Source organism: Phyllobates terribilis, unplaced genomic scaffold (assembly GCF_046119375.1).
Source record: "Phyllobates terribilis strain yellow unplaced genomic scaffold, ASM4611937v1 Scaffold_5__5_contigs__length_657084704, whole genome shotgun sequence".
NCBI lineage: Eukaryota > Metazoa > Chordata > Amphibia > Anura > Dendrobatidae > Phyllobates > Phyllobates terribilis.
The window spans coordinates 542249604-542268567 of record NW_027362765.1 but is presented as its reverse complement, the minus strand read 5'-3'; positions in this window follow the sequence as shown (position 1 = coordinate 542268567).

Genomic DNA, 18964 nt, shown 5'->3' with positions numbered 1-18964 from the left:
GCTCACCTTTCTCCCCCGCTCAAGAGTTCCATAGCAGCTGCAAAGTTAGCGCTATCATGAACTCTCCTGATGTAGAAGCCAGGGCACACCAGAGGATTCTCTGGTGGGAATGTCCAACCCTGCCGAGAAGCAGTCCTGGCTAATAAAAGTGTGTAAGAAGGTTCCCGGACATTCTGTGGCTGCTTTTTTACTGAGGTGGAAACCCATGCAAACATGGGGAGAACATACAAAGTCCTTTCAGATGTTGTCCTTGCTGAGATTTGAACCCAGGATCCCAGCGCTGCAAGGCTTCAGTGCTAACCACTGATCCAATGTGCTGCTGTTCACCCTCTAATATCTAACAGGCTGGAGAAACTTGCACCTTTGCCACTCTATCTTCAGCTCCTTTGTGAGAAACTAATGTATTTGGGCAGCCACTCAGTCTACCAAATAAAATTCCTGAGAAGGAAATTGGGGATGGCTTCGCTACTGTTACTGGGGGCAGTGCTAATACCATGGCGTCGTACCATAGTTTACTGGAAATATTCCAGGCTGGTAAGAGGCAAGCAAATTCCCACAGAAAAGTACAAGCAGTAATGTTCAGGGACACGCGCTTGTAGAAGGCGGAGACAATACCGGGAGAAATAGTGACGGCAGGGGACCGAGTATGGACACGAGGCATGAGGCATGAGGTTGTGAAAAGCTTCTGCCTCCACGAGCCTAAAAGGCCACATTTCAAGTGCAAGCAGCTGCCAAGAAATCTGGCTGTTTAGTATTGCAGCCTCTGGGTGGGTGGCTGGCTGCATTCTTGCGCTTGCATTCCAAGTAACAGAAAACTAAGCAGATGGTGGCCTCTATCATCATCATGGCCTCACCTCGACACTATGAACTCTCCTGAAGGAGAAGCCAGGGCCCAACGGAGGAGTCTCTGGTTTTCTGGTGGGTCCGTCCAACCCTGCTGAGAAGCAGCCCTGGCTAAGAAAAGTGTGGGGGAAGGTTCCCGGACACTCTATGGCTGTTTTTTTAATGTGGATCGGACATGCTTATGCATGTTATTTCTCAAACCGGATTGCAGATCAGGCCATTGCCTAACTCTGTAGTCGTGAAATTAAATGCGCAAAGGAAGATGTTTGTGTGTCAAAGCACCACTGAGAAGTGCGAGTTGATGTTGGATGGGCTGCCATTGCTTCTGCAAAAGCGGCTTTAGAGGACTCCCTGGGAGAAATGACACCCCGAGTAGATATGGTTTCCCTTCTATGCCATTCCTTTCACCGAGCTAAAGAATATGGCTGTGGTGAAATACAACTTTCAGCAAAAAAAGCTGTGGACTGGCTCCGTACCGTCCCTGGCCACATTCACCTGTCCACGTGTTTGTGGTTAGGCAGTCCTTCCCAGTAAGTGCACTGGGGAGGGCATGGGTAATGTTGTGGGACCCGTGCTTGTGGAAGGCGGAGACGACACCGGGACAAATAGTATGGATACCCGGTCGCCGCCGCCATAAGATTGTGGACAGCTTCCACCTCCACGAGCCTAAAAGGCCACATTTCAAGTGCAAGCAGCTGTCAAAAATTTGGCAGTATAGTATTGCAGCCTGTGGGTTGGTGGGTGGATGGCTGCATACTTGTGCTTGCATTCCAAGGAATGGGGTAGGGACAACTGAACGCTGCACTGGGAAAAGGACGTGGACGGTGATTGTTGCAAGTCTGCAGCGACAGGTGCATGGCGGGAGGCATCTTCGCATGCGCCAAGGATCACTTATGATGGGCACTCTTTTAGGCAGTGACCTGGGAGTCAGAGATGCTTCCAGAGGTCTTCCCCATGATGTTCCCATGTCTTTTCAGCACTGTGTGCATGTGTCTGTTGATGTAGCAGTAGAATGAGGGGTCGCTCACTATTTGTAGTGGGTGCTCAGAAGAAAAAATGTATATACTGTATCAAGAAAACTTCGGCACACCAGTAATTATGCTTGAAAAAGTTTTAAATTTTTATTCACATGTGCCCCTTGTTTCACAAAACAGGGCGTAAGCCTAAATAATAATAAAGCAGACCAACGTTTCGACCTTTAGGACGGTCTTTCTCAGGGTCATCACTAGGCATAAACAAACAAATAATTAATGCGAAAATCCATATACATTGAATTCCATTATATAATATGTGAACAACAGGAAAGCGAAAATACATGGATAAAGTAAAGTCTATATATAGTATGCACCAAAATTCGGGTCTATTATTCCATAGAATAGAAAATATCAGAAGAAGCTAAGCTTTATAGGAAAAACTCTATATGGGTCAAATTATATGCTAGTGGATCTATACCTCATGGGAGGCCAAAGGGTCTACCAATACATTAACTGGAACTAGTTGTACACAAAATGAGGTTCATATTACCAGTTTGAGAATGCTGTCTCACTCAGAGTTAGAGAGCTGGAAGTGTCCTATGTAACACAAAAATAGGGATTATATTCTCAAGATAGCATACAAGGTCAGCAGTGGCTGGTATATATATAAAAAAAAAAAAAAAACACTCACGGTCCCATTCATTCATTAGTGGTATCATACCTGTGCCTGGGGTGGGGGTGGATAAGGCTGCACGTGCTGTGGGGAAGTGTGGAATACTAATTCCTTTTATATTCAGTCCCGCAGTCTCATTGGTGGTTCTGGTGGAGGCGCGTTCTGCGTGAACAGAGCGCGCTATGTACTAATGCCTTGAGGACCTACAGGTACGTTTGCATCTAATTGTTGATTTATGTTGGGATATGCGATCTCCGAGATGCAATTAGATGCAAACGTACTATGCTACCCATACCTGCCCATTTTCTGGACAGATCCCATACCGTATCTCAGTTGAGATATCAAGTAATAGATCATGTACCTCTGGCCCGTAGAGGTGGCAATCGGATTAAAAGGTTGAAGGAGCGTGAATCCTTCTGGATTCACACCCTTCAGACCTTATATCCCAAAGGTCTCAATAGGGAATATGAAACACTGTTTTGATCATCAGTATTAAAATGCATGTACTTTACAATAAGTAGGTTCTATTATTGTTTTCCCATATCGTCTATTTGTCCACACTGTATATAATTTGTCATATCCAAGGTTCATAAACTATATTTCTCATCTGTTTTCTCCTCTCTTTCATATTTAGGTCACCCATTAATATAACCAGTGTCCCATCTCACTGCACTCCAGGATGCCTGGCTAATAACCGATTTTCACTCCCTCATTCATAAAGGACCGCACTTTCTCCGTTTATTAATGGATAACTACTATTTTCTGTGCACCTTGATGGTGGGTTCCCTTCCCCTTTAATCACTGTGCACGCACCTGCACACTACATTGGTGACTCAGTTCCTCCCCCTTGTAGTATAACGCTATGATGTAGCGGAGGCTATGGAACGCATATGCGTTCCACCGCTCCCGGAAGTCACGAGTCATGTGACAGGAAGTCGCGATACACGTGACTTGAAGGACATGTAGGTCCTCAAGGCATTAGTACATAGCGCGCTCTGTTCACGCAGAACGCGCCTCCACCAGAACCACCAATGAGACTGCGGGACTGAATATAAAAGGAATTAGTATTCCACACTTCCCCACAGCACGTGCAGCCTTATCCACCCTCACCCCAGGCACAGGTATGATACCACTAATGAATGAATGGGACCGTGAGTGTTTTTTTTTTTTTTTAGATATATATACCAGCCACTGCTGACCTTGTATGCTATCTTGAGAATATAATCCCTATTTTTGTGTTACATAGGACACTTCCAGCTCTCTAACTCTGAGTGAGACAGCATTCTCAAACTGGTAATATGAACCTCATTTTGTGTACAACTAGTTCCAGTTAATATATTGGTAGACCCTTTGGCCTCCCATATAGAGTTTTTCCTATAAAGCTTAGCTTCTTCTGATATTTTCTATTCTATGGAATAATAGACCCGAATTTTGGTGCATATTATATATAGACTTTACTATATCCATGTATTTTCGCTTTCCTGTTGTTCACATATTATATAATGGAATTCAATGTATATGGATTTTCGCATTAATTATTTGTTTGTTTATGCCTAGTGATGACCCTGAGAAAGACCGTCCTAAAGGTCGAAACGTTGGTCTACTTTATTATTATTTTTTTGTTTTTTGTTTTGTGAAACAAGGGGCACATGTGAATAAAAATTTAAAACTTTTTCAAGCATAATTACTGGTGTGCCGAAGTTTTCTTGATACACTGTGTCTGTTAATGTGTCACACACCATATGGCCAGATAAGGTTGTAAAATGTTAAAATGACATTTCCTGGTGAATGCATGTGTCTTGGTTTAAAGCAAATCAAAAGTTAAAAAAACACATCAAAAACGCTACGTCTGAACATAGCCCAAGGTGTGGAGGAGTATTTTTGTTTTTGGTTATTTATTTTGCCTTATATACAAGTCATTACCCTGGAAAGGATGTTCCTTAACTTATTTCCCAGGATAATCCATTTTGGTTTCGTTTTTGCATGTTTTATTGTTCCTTAACTTATTTCCCAGGATAATCTATTTTGGTTTCGTTTTTGTATGTTTTATTGTGAGTCCGTAAAAGTGGCGTAATACTCAAGTTGCTGACAGCAGTGACCTGGGAGTCAGAGATGCTTCCAGGGGTCTTCCCCATGCTGTTCCTATGTCATTTGAGCACTGTTCCTATCGATTTGGGCAATTTTCAGGCCCTCTGCAGAGCACCGGGGGGAGCCGCCTGAAAAATGCTCGAGTTTCCCATAGACTTACATTGGGCTCGTTGCTTGGGTCGAGCACCCGAGTATTCCAATGTGCTCGACCCGAGCAACGAGTACCCGAGCATTTTAGTGCTCGCTCATCACTACTCAACATGCTGCAAATTTTTCCTCATGGCAAATTCAGCTGAGAAAAAAAAACGCCGACCTGCACTGCCTCATTGAACAACATTGGTCCGAGTGCAATCCCTTTTTTTTATCGGATTGCACTTGTCCGATTTATAGGCTCGTGTGAGCGAGTCCTAATGGAAAGAATAAAGTAACTCCAATGACATTTTTGTGCACAGTGAAGAGGATATGAATTACAGCCCCTGGAGAATTGTGGCTATATAATTTCATGGTCAGATCTTAACTTTGTCAGATCTATTTTTGGCCCGTTGTGAGGTGTGAGCTTTATGGAATGGGTCTTTTATTTTATTTTTTGGCCTTTCGTCAATGTAGCAGCAGTCTCTGCACTTAAAAAGTAAGCTTAATATTGCACAAAGATCATACAATGTAACCTGATTGCCTCCAAAAACAAATACAATGTAGTTTATGGGAGTATGTTAGAATTCTTCTATGTAGAAGTCACATAAAGTGTGTCCCGTGAAAATTCAGAGGTGCACTGATTTATTGGAAGAAAAAACACTTAGAAATAATTTACATGAAGTAAGTTGTCATGGCAACAACTTCCCTCTCAACCAGCAGTGCCCGACAGCAAAGTGGAGAGGGAAAAAGATGCATCATCACTATAGAAACCACATTGTATTGAAAGCCTATCAATACCCATAACTGCGTGCACTCGTTCCATTGGATAGCATACGTACGTAGGGTGAATGGCATCATATCATCCCAGCAGTGTTGTCTGTGAAAATATCCCTATATATAATGTGACTATTAGTAACTTTGTTATGATGGAGAATAAATACTATTAGATGGCGTTCATTTCACTTATAAGTCAAATAAAGAATGACAGTTCACACGGCTGACCCTGACCAAACGACAATGACTCGTCTAGTGCCAGAAGGCTAGTTAGATGGAAGCTGCTGTGACATTTTGTCTCTGCTGATGTATACAGATCTGCCGCAGGTTTACAGGTCTGGTATGATTTGTTATTTTTCAGTGGCATGATATGCGCAAAAATATATATTCAATCAAGCGCGAACATAACATTGGCGCAACCTGCAAAGACCATTTCCACTTCTAAAGCAGGTGGAATTGTGCACCTGCAGGGCCAGTGTTAGGGGAAAGAACACTGGGCAATTGCCCAGGGCCACCACACTCTTGGGGGGCCCCAGCCTCTACAGCAGGAGCTTCCCTGATAATAGCATTAAAATAATTAAAAAATACACATATTTGGTATCGCTGCATTCATATAACTCAGATTTATCAAAGTATAAAGTAAATTAGTGTAATTGGTAAATGGTGTACTAAGAAAAAAAAATCAAAAAATCAGAATTATATTTTTTTTGGCTGCCACAACATTGCAATAAAACACAATAAGAGGAGATCAAAAAAATGGTATCAGTAAAAACATTAGATCAGGGTGCAAAAAATAAGCCCTCATGCAGCCCCATATCCCGAAAAATGAAAACATTACGGGTCTCAGAAAATGACGGCAAAAAACAGATTTTTTTTTTTACAAATTTCAGAATTTTTTTTTTACCTCTTACATAAAAAATTTTACATGTTTGGTATCTTTATGCTCGTACTGACCTGGAGAATCATATTGCCAGGTCAGTTTTACCATTTAGTGAACATGGTAATTTAAAAGTCTACTTTCCAGGACATTATGTGGTAGAATGAATGGTGTCATTCAAAAGTAAAAATTTTCCTGCAAAACACAAGCCCTCACACGGCTATGTAGACAGAAAAATAAAAAAAGTTATGGCTCTTGGAAGAAAGGGAGGAGATAATAGAAAATGGCCCAGGGTTGAAGGGGTTAAAAACCTTCTAATAGCCATATATTAGCAGCACTAGCGCATCCTGCAGGCTTAGGTCTTCAGATGAGACTCCATGACAACACAAGACAAGCAAGTGTTGTCATAAGGATTTTGGAACACCAAGATAATGCTTAATAATTCAAAATTAACCTTTTTTGTATAAAATAGAGTTTAGAATGAAGTATACATGAGCTCTTTTGATAAAAGTTACATTTATGTAAATGATTCTATAAATACGTTCTACTTACTAACTGTCCAGTTTATTATTAAATTCTCAGAAAACCACATATTGGGGAATCTTAATATTTAATCACAGTGATCTCCCACCATTTGTCCCAATCGGAACACGATATTTATGGAAAGTGAACTCCATCATAAATATAATACCTACAAACCACAACCGGAGTCATACACTTCTAAAATCATGAAATTGATTAAATAAACATAAATACACATACCACAATTAGATTATTTAAAAATACATAGAGGTGTAATCAGAAGGACTCAGATTATAGTCCCTGTAGGGTGAGCAGCAACACAAATTATACAGCAAGTCACTTGAAGATATATTCATATATTTAAGCATATGCACATGTATTTAATAACTAGCCATGTACAGCATTACTCCCATAAATATCTCCATATATGCAATATGCTGTTTATACAGCCACACATCAAGTTAATCCTTGGACTAAACATAGGAAACAAGAATCATGCGGCGATTATGTACATGAACTTTCAATATAGTGACTTACCCATCACGATGGTGATACTCACACCCGGGAGACACCCTTGATTAATTAAATTAACCTTTTTTGTATAAAATAGAGTTTAGAATGAAGTATACATGAGCTCTTTTGATAAAAATTACATTTATGTAAATGATTCTATAAATATGTTCTACTTACTAACTGTCCAGTTTGTAAAACCTATTTTGTTAAACATTTTTAGGTCATTATTAATTAATATATGGAGTCCTGTGTTCAGAATCTCCATCTCTAGGTCAGAGTATAACTGGTTACAAAGAGCGTCTCTCTCTGGAGCAATCGCCAAATGAACAAGCAAAATGCTCCTAATTCATTAGATGATTGAATTGTTTATGGTTCAACAAAAATCACTGTTCCCAGCAGCACACCCGGTGTAAACTTCAGATGTGCTGCTGATAACATGATACTGTATGGAGACTGATTGATTATTCTGGCCCCGTCATTCTTTGTTATCCTGTGTAAAGAGGCCGGTAAACAAGCGTCAAACCACTTCAGGATTGTCGATCGCGCTCATTTATCATGAACTCAGCCCATGTAAATGCAACCTAAATGTTTGAATATGATGGTGTAATATGTGAGCATTTAGGGCCCCACTTTAAATTTTTGCCCTGGGCCCCACTTTGTCTAAAGCTGGACTTGTGTACAGGAGCTCTTTTCTGTCTGTGGCCACTATTGTATGCAATACTTTCATATCAAAGCTGTCAGTTCTATCAATAATATAAGCAAAGGATTTTGCGTGCTGCTGAGATTCCTCTCGTTAAAAGCTAGTGTATTAGATTTTCCATAACTTTTCATTTTGGGAATTCTTATGAAAAGTTCACCATTGGTAAAAGTACATTTTATATACAGGGTGGACCAATTACAGTTAGGTCCATATATACAGTATTTGGACAGAGACAACATATTTCTAATTTTGGTTCTAGACATTACCATAATGAATTTTAAACAAAACAATTCAGATGCAGTTGAAGTTCAGACTTTCAGCTTTCATTTGAGGGTATCCACATTAAAATTGGATGAAGGGTTTAGGAGTTTCAGCTCCTTAACATGTGCCACCCTGTTTTTAAAGGGACCAAAGTAATTGGACAATTGACTCCAAGGCTATTTCATGGACAGGTGTGGGCAATCCCTTCGTTATGTCATTCTCAATTAAGCAGATAAAAGGCCTGGAGTTGATTTGAGGTGTGGTGCTTGCATTTGGGAGGTTTTGCTGTGAAGTAAACATGCGGTCAAAGGAGCTCTCCATGCAGGTGAAACAAGCCACCCATAAGCTGCAAAAACAGAAAAAACCCATCCGAGAAATTGCTACAATATTAGGAGTGGCAAAATCTACAGTTTGGTACATCCTGAGAAAGAAAGAAAGCACTGGTGAACTCATCAATGCAAAAAGACCTGGGCACCCACGGAAGATAACAGTGGTGGATGATCGCAGAATAATCTCCATGGTGAAGAGAAACCCCTTCACAACAGCCAACCAAGTGACCACCACTCTCCAGGAGGTAGGCGTATCAATATCCAAATCTACCATAAGGAGAAGACTGCATGAAGGTAAATACAGAGGGTTCACTGCACGGCGCAAGCCACTCATAAGCATCAAGAATAAAAAGGCTAGACTGGACTTTGCTAAAAAACATCTAAAAAAACCAGCACAGTTCTGGAAGAACATTCTTTGGACAGATGAAACCAAGATCAACCTCTACCAGAATGATGGGAAGAGAAAAGTATGGCGAAGGCATGATACAGCTCATGATCCAAAGCATACCACATCATCTGTAAAACACGGCGGAGGCAGTTTGATGGCTTTGGCATGCATGGCTGCCAGTGGCACTGGGTCACTAGTGTTTATTGATGATGTGACACAGGACAGAAGCAGCCGAATGAATTCTGATGTATTCAGAGCCATATTGTGTGCTCAGATCCAGCCAAATGCAGCCAAACTGATTGGTCATCATTTCATACTACAGATGGACAATGATGACCCAAAACATAAAGCCAAAGCAACCCAGGAGTTTATTAAAGCAAAGAAGTGGAATATTCTTGAATAGCCAAGTCAGTCACCTGATCTCAACCCAATTGAGCATGCATTTCACTTGTTAAAGACTAAACTTCAGACAGAAAGGCCCACAAACAAACGGCAACTGAAAACCACCGCAGTGATGGCCTGGCAGAGCATCAAAAAGGAGGAAACACAGCGTCTGGTGATGTCCATGAGTTCAAGACTTCAGGCAGTCATTGCCAACAAAGGGTTTTCAACCAAGTACTAGGAATGAACATTTTATTTACAATTATTTAATCTGTCCAATTACTTTTGGTCCCTTTAAAAACAGGGTGGCACATGTTAAGGAGCTGAAACTCCTAAACCCTTCATCCAATTTTAATGTGGATACCCTCAAATGAAAGCTGAAAGTCTGACCTTCAACTGCATCTCAATTGTTTTGTTTAAAATTCATTGTGGCAATGTCTAGAACCAAAATTAGAAAAATGTTGTCTCTGTCCAAATATATATGGACCTAACTGTATGGATACACCTAAATCAAATGATAATGGTTGGTGATATCAACTTCCTGTTTGTGGCACATTAGTATATGGGAGGGGGGACATTTTTCCAGATGGGTGGTGACCATGGCAGTTATTTTGAAGTTGGCTATTTTGGATCCAACTTTATTTTTTTCAATTGGAAGAGGGTCATGTGACACATCAAACTTATTGAGAATTTCATAAGAAAAACAATGGTGTGTTTGGTTTTAATGTACCTTTATTCTTTCATGTGTTATTTACAAGTTTATGACCACTTATAAAATGTGTTCAAAGTGCTGCCCATTGTGTTGGATTGTCAATGCAACCCTCTTCTCCCACTCTTGACTCACTGATAGCAACACTGCAGAAGAAATGCTAGCACAGGCTTCCAGTATCCATTGTTTCAGATGCTGCACATCTCGTATCTTCACAGCATAGACAATTGCCTTCAGATGACCCCAAAGATAAAAGACTAAGGGGGTCAGATCGGGAGACCTTGGTGGCCATTCAACTGGCCCACGACGACCAATCCACTTTCCAGGAAACTGTTCATGTAGGAATGCTCGGACCTGACACCCATAATGCGGTGGTGTTCCATCTTGTTGGAAAAACTCCGGGAACGTGCTATCTTCAGTGCAAAAAGAGGACAACAAATCATCATGTAGCAATTTCAGACATCCAGTGGCATTGAGGTTTCCATTGATGAAGAATGGCCCCACTATCTTTGTATCCCATATACCACAACATACCATCAATTTTTGTGTTCCAACAGTCTTGGAGGGATCTATCCACTGTGGTTTAGTTTCAGACCAATAGCAGTGGTTTTGTTTGTTAACTTCACCATTCACAAAAAAGTTTGCCTCATCACTGAACATAATGTTCTGTGTGAACTGAGGGTCCTGTTCCAATTTTTGTTTTGCCCATTCTGCAAATTCAGTGCACCGATCTGGGTCATCCTCGTTGAGATGCTGCAGAAGCACCATACTTAGCAAGCTGCAAGGCAATCTTTGCTGTAGTAGCAATTTGTGCTTCAGTAGCTTTTCTGTGGAATTGATTGATTCAGACAGGCTAGCCTTTTATCTCCCACATCCATCAATTAGCATTGAGCGCTAAAGGTAGGTGTTCACATCTACCTTTTGGGAGCAGCCTACAAGACCTGTAGTTTTGGAGATGCCCTGACCCATCCATCAAGCAAACATGAAAAGGCCCTTGCAAAGTCACTTAGATCCTTAAGATAGCTATAGATATCTGATAGCCATCAGCCAAACAAGTCTCCACCATGCAAAGGAACAGGATGCTCAGCTGAACTCTCCTGCACTCTATGTTACAGAATAGCTGTTGAATCTGGCAACGACTTGTCTTCCCACTGAACAAAAACATTGGGAGCTTGAATTCCAAACCACCTGATGCTTATGTTGTAATCTTATGGGGGACAGTCAGCAAGCCCACATACACATTAGCTGATGCGCCAATCCAACTGAATTCTATGGGTTCGGTAGACTTTTATCCAACATGTTTGGGAACCTTAACTCTAGCTTGTTGTTTTTGTTCCAACACGTCAAATTCAAGAGCTTTCTGCTGCCTAATGTATCACTGCCCTTGGCTGGTGTCATTTTCATAAAGATAATTAATGCTATTCACGTCATTCTTCAGTGGTTATAATGCTATGGCTCATCATTCTTTGTGCAGCATTTTTTCCTTCCTTTTGAGACAAAAATGCTTGCTAACAAAAATCTGGTGAAATAATTATACAAAACAAATAGGAAAGCACGTGCCCAGTGTGAAATAGGTCATGATTTAATGCATGTTGTGCAGCCTGTCAATTACAGGCGCAGTCAATAATCTGATACATTTCCACAGGCTGGAATGTCAGTCAGTCTTTGTGGATATCACCACTACTCATTCTTTCATTTTTAAATACAAACCTTACCAAAGCTCAGCCGTGTAAAGAGTTTGTAAAAATGAATTAATACACAGCTGATGCTTTACATGCCTCAAGCTCTATGTTTGCTCTGTTTTTGCATTGTTATCATATGCTCGATTGAAGAGGTACATTGATAGGCTCTGCCATAGATGTTTGATAAGTAGGAAAATTACTGCTAATACCTCCCACCGAATGCATGATTGGTAAGGTGGCTAATAATGTACTTGTTGCAAATCCCTCTTAGAGTATAATAGGAAGACACGACACATAGCCACTTTAATACAAATAGTGGACATAGGACATTAAATGTAATATAAATGACTGCATCCAAGTCCTCTATAATGTGGTCAGTTGACCATAACTTATCTAGAACACAAGGGCCATTTAAAGCAATCTGTCAGTAGAATCAACCCTCCTAAGCCGTCTATATGGGCATGTAGGTCATAGGAAGCTGAATAAAATTGTACCTTGATATCTGCAATCCGATATCATATTTCTGAGAAATCCATGTTTTTCTTAGCTGTTAAGATCTATGGGCCTCTATGGGCCAGACACTGATCTCCCTGAGAATATGCCTCCAGGGTTTATTTTAAATGAAAGGACGTGTTATCAGTGTGATGTGTAATGACTGACAGTCTTCTCTCCTGATATAGATGTCTCACACTGGAAACACCCCCTTTCATTTAAAATAAGCTCAGGAGGGAGATTCTCAGGGAGATCTATGTCTCATCCAAAGATATTAACAGCTCATTTACATATAAGAAAAATATGGATCTCTTGCGAATAAGACATCGGATTGCAGATCTCAAGGTATCAATTTATTCAACTTTCTATGACCATACCCATGCAGACGGCTTAGGGAGGTTGATCCCACTGACAGATTCCCTTTAAGCCAGTGGTTCTGAACTCTAGTACCCAACAGGATTTCCTATAAAAATAACACCTGTGGCAATTTCTGAGGTATTGACAATAATGATGACATCTGTGCAAAATAAGGAATTCCTGAAAACAAGAAATGTACTTGAGAATTGGAGTCACTGATTTAGGGTGCAAGCTGCTGTAAAAATATAGCAAAAAAAGTGAATAAAAAGTAAAAGAAAATGGGGAAAAAAGAAAGAGCAGGGGAAAGAAAAAGTAGATGTGTTATACACCTGTTCCAGCACCATCGCTAGTCCCAGTTCGCTTCTCCTAAGGCTGCCTCCCTTTGTTATAGTCCAAGCCAGGTTTTTCAAGTATCCTAATGAACTCCCTTGATATCATAACCTAAGACCTTTTAAGGCTGACTCAGACAGTTGTGTGCTGTCTGAGTATTCAGTAAACTTTTCATTTAGTTATCACATGTATTTCTGGACTTTGGCTCAACATCCATTCCTGACCAAAATTAGAAAAGAAAAAATCTGCACTCACCATCTCATGAAATTGATACTTTATTACTTCACTTAGAAGAAATAATATTGGTTGCAGAAGGATGCGGGTAGTTTATTGAACAACGACCATTTTGTGTTATCCCAATGCTTCAGCGGGCCCTAAAGTGAGTTTGTTGAATCGTTGGGATAATGAGAAGCGTCTGTAGTCCAATATGCTACCTGTGTCTCCCCTGCTTGCAAGTGAAGTAATAAAGAATTAATTTCATGGGATGGTGAGAACTGCTTTTTTCTTTTCTAATTTTGGTCCTGCATTTTAATACTTTTTGGAGTAGAGCACTATGAGATCCCTATGGCCCCACTGTGCTACTCAAAGACTTTATAACGGTATCTAATTTTTGGACAGTGCCAAACAATTTATTTTGCATTCAATATCTATTCCTCTCTGCTGGCTAATCATCTCTTTAGCAAATTCCTCCTTGTTTACCAATCATCTGCTGTAAACATATTGACCTGTTCTCTAATACTACTGTTGTTTACACTACTAAGCTGCTGCAACAGTGTGAAATCTTGGGTATTCAGTTTGCCTGTTCATCGCTAGTGCCTGCAGTTAACCATTTGTTTGCTGATTGCATATGTCTCTTCCATTCATCATAAGGATGACGCGCCCCCCTGGGCCGTGGGGTACCCGGTGCCGGGCCGGTGGATGCTGGGGGAATGTCACAGTGGCGGTGACCTGGTCCGTGACCCAGGGTGGTCAATAAAAGGGGTTATGTATAGGGGAATTATAGAGTTTTTATAGAGTTCGTGACGCCACCTGTGGAATGCGGCTAAAGGGAGCCTCCGCTGCGGAGCAGTCCTCTGAAGCTGATGTTACTGCAGCAGGGATGGTGTGGCTCTCCACAGGAAGAGCTAGCTCCAGGGCAGTGTAGATGTTGCAGGTTGTGCTGGGCGTTGTAGTGCAGGGGTCGATGGCGCAGCCAGAAACACAGAGACAAGGAAGTGCAGTTCCAGGGTCTTTACTCACGGTTATTGCAGTCCAAGTTACAGAGATCAGTATAACTGTCCACGTCATGCTGCGTTTACTCAGTGAGGGGCTCAGTCCACCCTCAGATATCTCCGGAGTACATAGCAGGACCCCCTTCTGTGTCTTCTCTCTGGCTGTCTCCCTGAACCTCATACCAAGTGTCCCTGTCCAGTATCTGTGGGCCTTGGCGGGCGACGTCTGTTCCGTCCCCTGGGTCCTATATAGCTACCTTCCTGGTGAGACTGGTATGGAATGTTGGCTACAGGACATGAAATACTGCAGCCTCCGGTTTCTAGTTAAGATGTACAATATTTTGCTAGTTGAGGGATCCGGTACCCTGTATGCAGCCTGACCCCTCCACCTCCTGGTAGATGCGGGCGTACGGGTGGCCTTCTGCACGGCCCGTACCCCAAGGGTCCCTTCTTCCGTTCCTGGAGCCTCTCCGCTCCCTCTCCTCCTTCTCCTCTCAGACTATTGCCTCACTGTCCAGGCCCGCCTCTGGAGCAGGGCTCCTACAGAGCCTCTGCTCCTGTCACTTTCCTCCTCTGACTGAACTCACTGATCTAAGATGGTGTCTCTACTTATATCTTTCTTCTATGTGCTCCCCTTAACTACGTCCTCCACCCACATCTACTACATGGTTCCTCTTTACTAGGTTCCCCCTCCCACTCCAGCCAGGGACCAGGGACTGTGCTCTCCCGTAGGAGCAATCTCGCCCTGCCCTCTGAAGTGTGGTGTAATGAATGCAGGTGTTAGGGTCCTGAGCTGTACTCCTTCCTTACCTGAGAGTGAGATGCCACATCTCTGGCTGAGATGCAACACCTCTGTGGCGACCGAACCCTCAGGGGCACCACAAGGACTCATACTCATCTGCATGAAAAACAGAAGAGTGAAATCCGATGAAAAATCGCTCGACACTTGGACCATTCGAGTGCCGTCCGATTTGTAAACACCCGTCTCCTTTAAAACCCGACAATTCATCAGTCGCTTACAGTAAAATCACAGAGGGTCCCGACATTTTAGAATAGAGCTAATAGATATATACATAGAATAGATAGTTAGAAAGATGTCAGTGACATATATAATTAGTGCAGTGACTGTGTTGCTTACTGTACATGTATTTTATCAGTAAATTACTAAATTTATGAAAAAATGGTGTGGGATCCCCCATAATTTTATTAACCGGCAGAGGGAAAGCGGACAGCTGGGGGCAGATGTTAACAGCCTGGGAAGGGGGTATTACCCATGGAGGTTCCAAGGCTATTAATATCAGCTCTCAGCTTTTACTGGTTATTAAAATGGGGGACTCCCCCAAAAAATTGACGTGGGGTACCCCTATTTTAACAACCAGCAAAGGCTAGGCAGACAGCTGGGGGCTGATAGTAATAACCTAGGAAGGGGCCATGAATATTGGTCCCCTACCAGACTACAAACATCAGCTCTTAGCCGTCCCAGAAAAGGCGCATTCATAAGAAGAGCCAATTCTGGAGCTTAGCCTCAGCTCTTCATCATTTCAATTACGTCAGCGCATGCGCTATGGGGGAGTTCTCACCGTGCATGCACTGACGTCTTTGAGATGATCGGAGTTCATTGGATATGAACTCTGATGACCTTTCTGCCGGCACCTCAAGAACTTTCTCACTCTCGCGGTGACGTCAGTGAGGTGAATGGCATTCAATGGATATGAACCCCGCTCAACTTTATCATGTCACTGCGAGTCAATGAGGTACGCAAGCATGCACAGCTCAGTGTCTCTGCAGGATGGCAGGCTGTATAGTCACATCATGCAACAATGCAGCCTGTCATCTAGATGTAGCAGAACTAGAACCATCGTGGGACAAATGGATTATTTTCATCAAGTTGGAGAGGTGAGGATGAGGTTGCTTTATTATTTTATTTTTATTGCAGGTGACGTGGGCTTCAATGGAATGGGCATAACGGATAAGTAGAAGGCTTTTGGTTAAATTCAGATTTATTAAAAGGATTCTGTGTGTTTATTTCAAATAAATAATTTTATTCTGCATGTTATTGTTTGCTTTCACTATTTGACTATGGAGTTAGTAATAGGGGCATCTTATAGACACCTCTCCATTACTAACCCCGGGGCTTCATGTCAGCTGGCAATACACAGCTGACATCAACCCCAACCCTTTTAACCAACTTGCCACCGCACCAGGGCAATTGTGAAGAGCGGAGGCCAAGCGTTAGAATTGGCAGCTTCTTATGGAAATGTCTTTTCTGGGGGCAACTGAGAGCTGATATTAACCCCTTTATGACATAGGGCGTATTAGTACATATCTGTGCCCTGGGCCTTATGGACTAGATACGTATTTATACGCCCTGGCGATTTCGCCCGCACACAGGCTGTGATGGTGCGATCGCACAGGGGCTCTCCAAATGCGACATGGTTCCAATAATTGTTAGCGGACACCATATCGCGTTTGGAGAGCTCCTGTGTGCCTAAACATTGGAGCTCCCCCACAAGTGACCCCATTTTGGAAACTAGACCACCCAAGGCACCTATCCAGATGCATAGTGAGCACTTGGAACCCCCAGGTGCTTCACAAATTGATTTGTAAAAATGAAAAAGTGAAAAAAAAAAACACTTTTTCATTTTTACGAATCAATTTGTGAAGCACCTGGGGGTTCCAAGTGCTCACTATGCATCTAGATAGGTGCCTTGGGGGGTCTAGTTTCCAAAATGGAGTCACTTGTGGGGGAGCTCCAATGTTTAGGCACACAGGGGCTCTCCAAACGCAACATGGTGTCCACTAACAATTTAAGCCGATTTTCCATTCAATTTGTTAGCGGACACCATGGGTAATTTGTTAGCCTGGGAACCTCCATGGGTATTACCCCCTTCCCAGTCTATAAAAATCTGCCGCCACCTGTCCGCTTTCCCTCTGCTGGTTAATAAAATTACGATGGACCGCATGCCATTTGTTTTAAAAAATTCTTTAATTTGATAATAAATGAAATATACAGTAAGCAACACAAGCAAATCACTGAATATACAGTACAGACCAAAAGTTTGGACACATCTTCTCATTTAAAGATTTTTCTGTATTTTCATGACTTTGAAAATTGTACATTCAGACTGAAGGCATCAAAACTATGAATTAACACATGTGGAATTATATACTTAACAAAAAAGTGTGAAACAACTGAAAATATGTCTTATATTCTAGGTTCTTCAAAGTAGCCACCTTTTGCTTTGATGACTGCTTTGCACACTCTTGGCATTCTCTTGATGAGCTTCAAGAGGTAGTCATCGGAAATGGTTTTCACTTCACAGGTGTGCCCTGTCAGGTTTATTAAGTGGGATTTCTTGCCTTGTAAATGGGGTTGGGACCATCAGTTGTGTTGTGCAGATGTCAGGTGGATACACAGCTGATAGTCCTACTGAATAGACTGTTAGAATTTGTATTATGGCAAGAAAAAAGCAGCTAAGTAAAGAAAAATGAGTGGCCATAATTACTTTAAGAAATAAAGGTCAGTCAGTTCGAAAAATTGGGAAAACTTTGAAAGTGTCCCCAAGTGCAGTTGCAAAAACCATCAAGCGCTACAAAGAAACCGGCTCACATGAGGACCGCCCCAGGAAAGGAAGACCAAGAGTCACCTCTGCTTCAGGGGATAAGTTTATCCGAGTCACTATCCTCAGAAATCGCAGGTTAACAGCAGCTGAGATTAGAGACCTGGTCAATGCCTCACAGAGTTCTAGCAGCAGACACATCTCTACAACAACTGTTAAGAGGAGACTTTGTGCAGCAGGCCTTCATGGTAAAATAGCTGCTAGGAATCCACTGCTAAGGACAGGCAACAAGCAGAAGAGACTTGTTTGGGCTAAAGAACACAAGGAATGGACATTAGACCAGTGGAAATATGTGCTTTTGTCTGATGAGTCCAAATTTGAGATCTTTGGTTCCAACCACCGTGTCTTTGTGCGACGCAGAAAAGGTGAACGGATGGACTCTACATGCCTGGTTCCCACCGTGAAGCATAGAGGAGGAGGTGTGATGGTGTGATAGTGCTTTGCTGGTGACACTGTTGGGGATTTATTCAAAATTGAAGGCATACTAAACCAGCATGGCTACCACAGCATCTTGCAGCGGCATGCTATTCCATCCAGTTTGCGTTTAGTTGGACCATCATTTATTTTTCAACAGGACAATGACCCCAAACACACCTCCAGGCTGTGTAAGGGCTATTTGACTAAGAAGGAGAGTGATGGGCTGCTACGCCAGATGACCTGGCCTCCACAGTCACCAGACCTGAACCCAATCGAGATGGTTTGGGGTGAGCTGGACCACAGAGTGAAGGCGAAAGGGCCAACAAGTGCTAAGCATCTCTGGGAACTCCTTCAAGATTGTTGGAAGACCATTTCCGGTGACTACCTCTTGAAGCTCATCAAGAGAATGCCAAGAGTGTGCAAAGCTGTCATCAAAGCAAAAGGTGGCTACTTTGAAGAACCTAGAATATAAGACATATTTTCAGTTGTTTCACACTTTTTTGTTAAGTATATAATTCCACATGGGTTAATTCATAGTTTTGATGCCTTCAGTGTGAATGTACAATTTTCAAAGTCATGAAAATACAGAAAAATCTTTAAATGAGAAGGTGTGTCCAAACTTTTGGTCTGTACTGTATATCTCACTCACATATTTATATGTATGTATATTAGTGATGAGCGAGCACTAAAA